Genomic DNA, 7,609 nt, shown 5'->3' with positions numbered 1-7,609 from the left:
AAGTTCACACTGACCATATATATATATATATATATATATATATATATAAGTATGGAAGTTTTAAAAGCCAAAAACAATGCGAAAAGGGCCGGAATCATGAGAGTAAAGAAAAGAAAAACAAACAAACAAGTAGACGTGTATGTTTGAGTAGAGAAATGTCTAACTGTTTAGTTATCTATCATTCCTCACCTCGTTGTATAATTATTTTATAACCAAGTTGCTGGTATGTCCGGTGTATATAAAGTCCGTTGGTGGTATGGAACTTTGATTAATTTCGGGACAAAGGTACCGCCATCTTGAATATACTTTTGTTTTCTTTTTTTGAAAAGGGTAGGTACAGACACCGCCGGCGCCCCCTTCCGGCGCGCCAATGTAAACACAGAATTTTTGTGAAATGTTAATCATTACTCTGCTCGATAAATTTCGGCAAGTTACTTACGGAAAACGGTTGATTAAACTGTAGAGGCACCTGTTAAGCTATACAAGTTCTATATATGATTACCCCCCGCCACAAAAAAAAAACAAAAAAACGAAAAGCATAAAGATATGTTTTTTTGTAAACTGGTCGTGAAAACTTATTAACAGCATTATTTTTACTATAAAATGTGGTAAATACTTTTATTTTATGAAAATATTTCGTGCAATTTAAATTGTCCGCCATGTATACATGCGCCTTGTAAAAGGTCACGTGACTATCGCTCATGCGTAGCGTAAATGAAGTCAGTGAAATGGCCTCTGTGCGCATGCGCAATCAACCGACTTACGCCATTATAGCTGATTTTATAAAGAAAATAATCCATTGGAAAAATATTAATATCTCCGAAACTATTAATTTACGACGGATTCTTTTTTAGCACACCGAAATCTACAAGAAAACAATTTTTTTTTTCTACTAATTCGAGTTCACGCTTTTTCTAAAATTTTACCCATGCCAGACCTAGAAATATCCCTAGAAATCAACGGTACGTGTACAGTTTAATCAAGACATTAAAAAATGAAAATATCGGAAAAAAAAAAAAAGATTATATTGTACGTATCCATTTTGAACTGAATATGCCCGAAACTTTTTTTTACTTAATTTAATCGAGTAGTTTTTTTTTTTTTTTTTAAACTCAATTTAAAGAGATAACTCAATTTAAAGCGCCGAGACTCCCTCCCCATCTTTAATACTAGCTTTTCTTCCTAAAAATCGAACCTTCTGCTCGGTATCATAAATTGTTTTTTCGCTGTAAAAAAGAAACTACTTGATGAAATTAAGTGAATTTTTTTCCGGCGGACTTCGTTCCATAAGAGATACGTACAATTTAAACTTTTTTCAATATTTTCATTTTTTTTTAATGTCTTGATTAAACTGTACAAGTACCAAATCAACTGTTTAATGGCGAGTCTTCATTTGGTTCTCTGGGTCACATATTTGCGACATGATTAGTAAGTACAACTATTGTTCTGCTTAAAACATATTTTTAAAAATCGATATGTCGACTCTATATTAACAAATTCCAAAAAATAAAACAATATTTATTTAGGAAACTTGCGGTAGGCAAGAAAAACGGAAATAAATAAATAATAATGTAAATACAAGGAAAAAAATGATTGATTATCCTTACCTGTGGTATTGAATATGTCATGTCGGCCGAGCTGTGTCTTGCGCCTTGCGGTATTGCTCCAACGCTTAGTTCAGAAGTCGTAATTTCCGGGTCGGTTAATTTTGGTTGCCTTTTCCGCTGGTAACTGAAATAAATCTAATGTCATGCTATTTTAACAATTCGATTTATAGACTCTTTTCTCCGCTTCATGATTCTCTCAGTTTAATCGATTCTGACATAGTAAAGGAATCAGAATAACCTGATAACGCCTTGCCATCTTATTGCCACCACTACTTCCGGTTGTTGATTTCGAGGTAAGACGAAGAAAAGATAACAAGGCCGATAGCCATTAATCGCGTGCTCTTGTGGAATGAATGAATCCGTGAATGTAAGATTGACATAAAATTTTTAAAGATAAACTAAAATTATCGAAAATTGGCTGAAATGACTTAAATAAATAAATAAAAAGTAAATGACTTAGAATGACTTTAATGAACTTAAGGATGAATTTAATTTTTTTAAATTTTTTTTATCACATTTTCACCCCAAACAAGACGCATTGCCACTTTAGTGTAGGGGGCTACTATCAGGGGCAGCAACTACTGGGGCACTATGTTGGGATTTGGGCAGCAAGATGTCGGTTCACGTTGCACTTGAACTTCTGCATGTCAGTACAGTTAGGGAAGCAGGATCCTGGAATGGAATTCCAGAGTCTAGCGGTTCTGGGGAACAAACTACTAGAGTAGAAAGATCTTTTACATCTAGGGATCTCTACTGTGTGGAGGTGGGATTTAGCTGCCCGTCGGGTTTGTCGAGGGTGTCTACGTCGTGGGGGCACAAGTGTCTGCAGTTCGTCAGAGCATTCACCACTAAAATACTTGTAGAACAGGCAGAGGGATGCAACGTTTCGTCGATGGGACAGAGGCTGAAGCTTAGATGCCAGTTCAGGGCCTATCAGATCGGCGACTCTTTTTTTAACCTTGTCTAGGAGCGAGAGACTAGTAGTAGACGCACCAGCATAAATGTGACAGCAATACTCCATACATGGGCAAATGGTGGCCTTATAGAGGTACAGGATACTTTCAGGTGTCAGTAGTTTTCTAGCACGGTAGAGAGAGCCTACCTTTTTCGCAGCGGCCCTGGCAATGTTTTCAATATAAGTGTTCCAGCTCATGTTTCCTGTGAACGTTAGGCCAAGCAGTTTGAAAGATGTACTCTCAGACAGGGAGTCACTGGCCATTGCTATTGGTGGCAGAGAAGGTTTCTTGTAATTATTGAAGGAAACCAGTTTAGTCTTGGCATCATTGAATGTGACCATCCATTTATGTCCCCATTCCACTACAGATTGGAGGTCATCCTCTAGTGTTTTTGCCATTTCTTTAGATATGTGTTCATTTGTTTTCCTGTCATGTCTGTTACAGAGTGTAGTGTCATCAGCATATATACCCATCTCAGAAGCAGTTTTGTTGGGGAGGTCATTAATAAATATTAGGAACAATAGAGGTCCAAGGATAGACCCCTGAGGCACTCCCGCATTTATATCACACTGTTTAGATGTACGACCGTCGAGGACAACCTGGATTTTTCTCTTATCTAAGAAGGATTTAATTATGTTAAGTATTCTACCAGTGATACCGTATGATTTAATTTTCCTGAGGAGACCCTTGTGCCATACCCTGTCAAAAACCTTAGATATATCTAGAGCTACCGCTTTGCCCTCCCCCGCTTTGTCCAGTGAATGGTATATAGGTTCAGAGATTACAGTGAGGATGTCAGCTGTGGAACGGGCTTGTCTAAATCCATATTGTTTGTCAGTCAGAAGTTTAGCATCTGTAAGGTGCCGGACTAGAGCATGGTTAATTATGGTCTCAAATATTTTGGCGAAAAGTGGGAGGAGGCTAATGGGGCATGAATGACCTTAAGACTTGAATGCTTAAAAAATAAGTGAAATCCTTCAAAAACAACTTGAATGATTTGGAGAATGGCTTTGAGACTGACTGGTTGTAGAGTGGGTGATCATTTTACATTAAATTAATACAGAAAAGTGATCCCCCATTTATATCACAAAGTTACAAACATAAGTACAGCATGTAGTAAGAACAGATACTATACTTTGATCTTGGCCAAAAGGCTAAGAAAAGGGTTATTATTTGCTCCCCCACCGAGCAAATTAGGCACAAAGCCGATTTTTAATGTGAGGAGTGAAGGGGAAATGGGGATCAACTCCCCAGGGAGTAGGGGAGATGGATAGTGACAATTTGTATGAAGGGTTGCCCCTACATTGACCAAAGTCTTATATGTGGGGTTTCCCCCACATATGGTCTTTGCTTGCAGTAACTGCCGGAACAGATACTACACTTTGATCTTGGCCAAACGGCCAAGAAAAGGGTATTTATTTGCTCCTCCACCGAGCAAATTAGGCACAAGGCCGATTTTTAATGTGAGGAGTGAAAGGGAAATGAGGAACAACTCCCCGGGGAGTAGGGGAGCTGGATAGTGACAATTGGTATGAAGGATTGCCCCTACATTGACCAAGGTCTCATATGTGGGATTGCCCCCACATATGGTCTATGCTTGCAGTATCTGCCGGCATCAAATCTGTTGCCAAGGTCGCTGGAAAGATGGTAGGATCCTTCTACCGCTCCAGAAGATATCTCACTACTGATGCAATTCTCTATATATATAAAAGCCAAGTACGTCCAAGGATGGAATACTGTTGCCATATCTGGGCAGGAGCTGCTAAAAACAGCCTATCCTTCCTTGACAGAGTACAAAATAGACTTTGTGGCTTAGTGGGGGATGCCCTTTTCTCTACCCTGCAACCTCTCTCCCACAGAAGAGACGTTGCGAGCCTATCCTTGTTTTATCGTTATTTCCATGGCAGATGCTCGTCTGAACTCCAATCTCTGGTCCCCCCTCACCAATCTTTCACGAAAAACACCCGTCTAGCTGAATCCACTGTGAAAAATTTCCCCCACTCTATATCTGTGCCTAAATCAAAATGCGGATTCCATAAACAAAGCTTCTTTCTTAGAACTGCACGCCTGTGGAACTTTGTTCCGTCTGCCTGCTTCCCTCCAGACTACAACTTGGATGTCTTCAAGTCCAATGTTAACAAATTCCTAATGAACCGCCCCCTTAAGTAATCACTTCAGCAAATCTTCTCACTAACGTAATGTACTTGCAATAACCCTTATCCCTGAGTGGCTTCCGGGCCTTGATAAGTGGTGATCACTGTGTAAAAAAAAAACAAAAAAAAACAGATACTACACTTTGATCTTGTTTATATAGTTTATTTCCGTAATGAAAAAATTTTACAATTAAATGATAAGAAATTAAAAAAATAAAAGCAAAAAATTAACATTCGTAAACAAACTTAGGCACAAGGCTATACAAAAAGTGGGATGGGGAGTGTTGCAGGGTCTTTGTTCCTAAAGTGAAAATGGAGTGTTTGGCGACTTTACTCTTGACTGGCAACATTTACCACAATACCTCATTCACGCTGTGAACTCTAAACTAACTTATGAAAACCCCAGCGTTTTTGCAAAAAAGAATATATTTACAATTTCTGTGTGTGTGTGTGGGGGGGGTGTAAATTTTTTTTTTTTTTACTATTATTAAAATGAGCGTGTGTGTGCGTGTGAAAAAAGTTCAATTCATTGGACATAAAAAGTTCTTGAATTTGGAAGAGCAACAGTTCGTGTTGGGGAGTGGGGAATCTAGAAAAAATATACAAAAAATAAAATTGCCAAGTGCATTGTTAGTAAGGTCCCTCCCTGAGCTAATCTAGAAAGTTAAATCATCTACTGTTTTCTGGGGTACCGAAAACAAGCGGGAAGATCCCTAGTGGGGATTGGGAAGAATTCTTATCGGGTGTAGGGAGGAAAAATAAATAATTGTCAAAAACAAAAAAGGGGAAGATGGGGGAGGGGGGTAGGCGGCAACCTTCGAGTATGGGTTGACCAGGCGGTGATAAAACAAAAAGATAGGGGGGGGGTAATGGTAGGGAAGCCTCGGAAGGTTTTCTATTGCCAAAAAACAAACAATCGGGGGACAGGATCTCATTTGTATCACCAGTCAAGAGTCTCTTCACTATTTATTTGTCTAGCGGGATGGGCTCCGTAGGACCCAGTACCATGTCTGCCATGCTTATGGTGGTAACACGAATTCAAACTTGACGCCTCGTCGGATGCACAAGCTAGCGTCATGCACCCACCTCTTGTCAAAGGCCACTCGAGGCAACCTCTTCCAATCACATCTGATCTTTACTTTAAGCAGATGTTTAAAGTAGACGATCAGATCCTGATCCAGAACAGATATCCCTTCGCTCACTCGCTTGAGGCGTGTGATCCATATGACCATCCTCGCTACTTCTAGTATCGTTAGAAAAACCATTCTTTTCTCCCTAGGCAGCGGCGGATCAATGTTCTTCACAAAATATGACTCATCGAGTTCAAGCCAGCGCTTGGCATCAATGCAAGCTGTTACCTCGTTGACATACCCTAGGAGGGTCTTGAGCCTGCTGCAGCAGAAAAAGGCATGACCAGCTGTTTCCCTCATGTTTTCGTCGCAGCGTAGGCAGTAGACCCGGGTTTCTTCATTGTACAGGTTGAGTTCTTCAAGGAGGGGCAGTGCATTCCGGACAAGTCGCCATGTAAGGGAAAATTCCGAGTTTGTAAGAAAGTCCCGACCCGGCGCCCAACTCCACTGGGAGTGGACCTCCTTTAACGACATCCTCGTCCGTTTCACTAGCGATTCCTTTGTGCTACGCCCCACTAGCTCCCAATAAAACCTGTTCCTAGACTGTTTGAGGACACTGGTCCCCCAGCAACGCTCTAAATGTGGACTGGCATTCGGGGTAGAATGTTTGTTCCCCACTCGGTCTTTGCCGAGCTTCGACCGAGGGGTCGGATGTGAGATTGGAAAACGAGCTTCCAACCGCAGTGACCCATGGAACGTCTACTGCATGCTTGTGGCGCAGGAGATCGGGCAGTCACAAGCCTCCCTCACTTGGATTTTGAACACAGACCTCTCTGCAAACATAATGCTTACCCTCGTTCCACAAGAGTGTGCCGAGGTGCTCCTGTGAGCTGGTTCGTCGTTTTGCAGGGAGGGGAAGTACAGACAGACGGTAAAGGAGCAGAAAGACATGTAGCACACGCCTCTGTCCGTCCCTTCAAGGACAATTTCCTTCAAACCCAAGTCTTGACAGAGGATTCGACCTTCATCTCTACTTCCGACCAGTTTTTCTTCAGCTGGAGACCCGGTCTGAACCACACACCGAGGATCCGGACCGGGCCGTCGGTCCAACTGAAGATGCCCGGAAGCGAATTTACTCTGGTCCAGGCACCCAACCGCAGACCCACCGACTTACTGCGATTGAAGATGGCCCCCGTAACTTCTTCGTATCGAGCGAGTACCTCGGTGACCACTTGAATGTCCGTGGGGCAAGACACAAACACGGTGACGTCATTGGCGAACGCGGAAACCCTGGCTGGAGAACTATCCCGCGCAGGACTGGTGTAGTTGCCTCATCCCTTAACTTGCGAAGGAGGGGTTCCAACGCCAGGACATACAAGAGAGGCGACAGCGGACAACTCTGTCGCACCGACCAGGAGACGGCGAAAAACTCCAACAGCTTACTGTTGATCTGCACCGCTACCGTGGGCCTGTCATACATTACAGAGATCCACTTGTGGAAGTCCGGATTAAATCCGGCAACCTCCAGCACAGATTCCAGGAACCGATGGTCCACCCTATCAAAAGCCTTGGACTGATCCAAACTGATCAGCGCGGCCTCGGCGTCACCTTCTGTCCCCTCTATGATCGTGTGTATCAGATGAAGATTGTCTTGAATCGATCTCCCCTTCACAGCATAGCTCTGGTCTGGTTTGATCAAGTCAGTGATGACAACCTGCAACCGATTCGCAAGAACCTTGGCCAAAATCTTTGTGTTTAGCAGAGTCAAGGGCCTGAAATCATCCAAATCTTCCTCCTCACCATCCTGTTGACCTTTCCTCAGC

General features: G+C 42.1%; 1 pseudogene; it reads right to left on the bottom strand.

Annotated features, from left to right (window-relative positions):
- Window positions 1–3,589: 3,589 nt before the first annotated feature.
- On the bottom strand, window positions 3,590–3,730 carry LOC145241858 (U2 spliceosomal RNA; annotated as a pseudogene).
- Between the last annotated feature and the right edge of the window lie 3,879 nt (window positions 3,731–7,609).

This window comes from Euprymna scolopes, chromosome 20 (genome assembly GCF_053919585.1).
Source record: "Euprymna scolopes isolate OS-2025 chromosome 20, ASM5391958v1, whole genome shotgun sequence".
Taxonomy (NCBI): domain Eukaryota; kingdom Metazoa; phylum Mollusca; class Cephalopoda; order Sepiida; family Sepiolidae; genus Euprymna; species Euprymna scolopes.
Note: the sequence above shows the minus strand (reverse complement) of the source record. Positions and strands in the feature narration are given on the sequence as shown.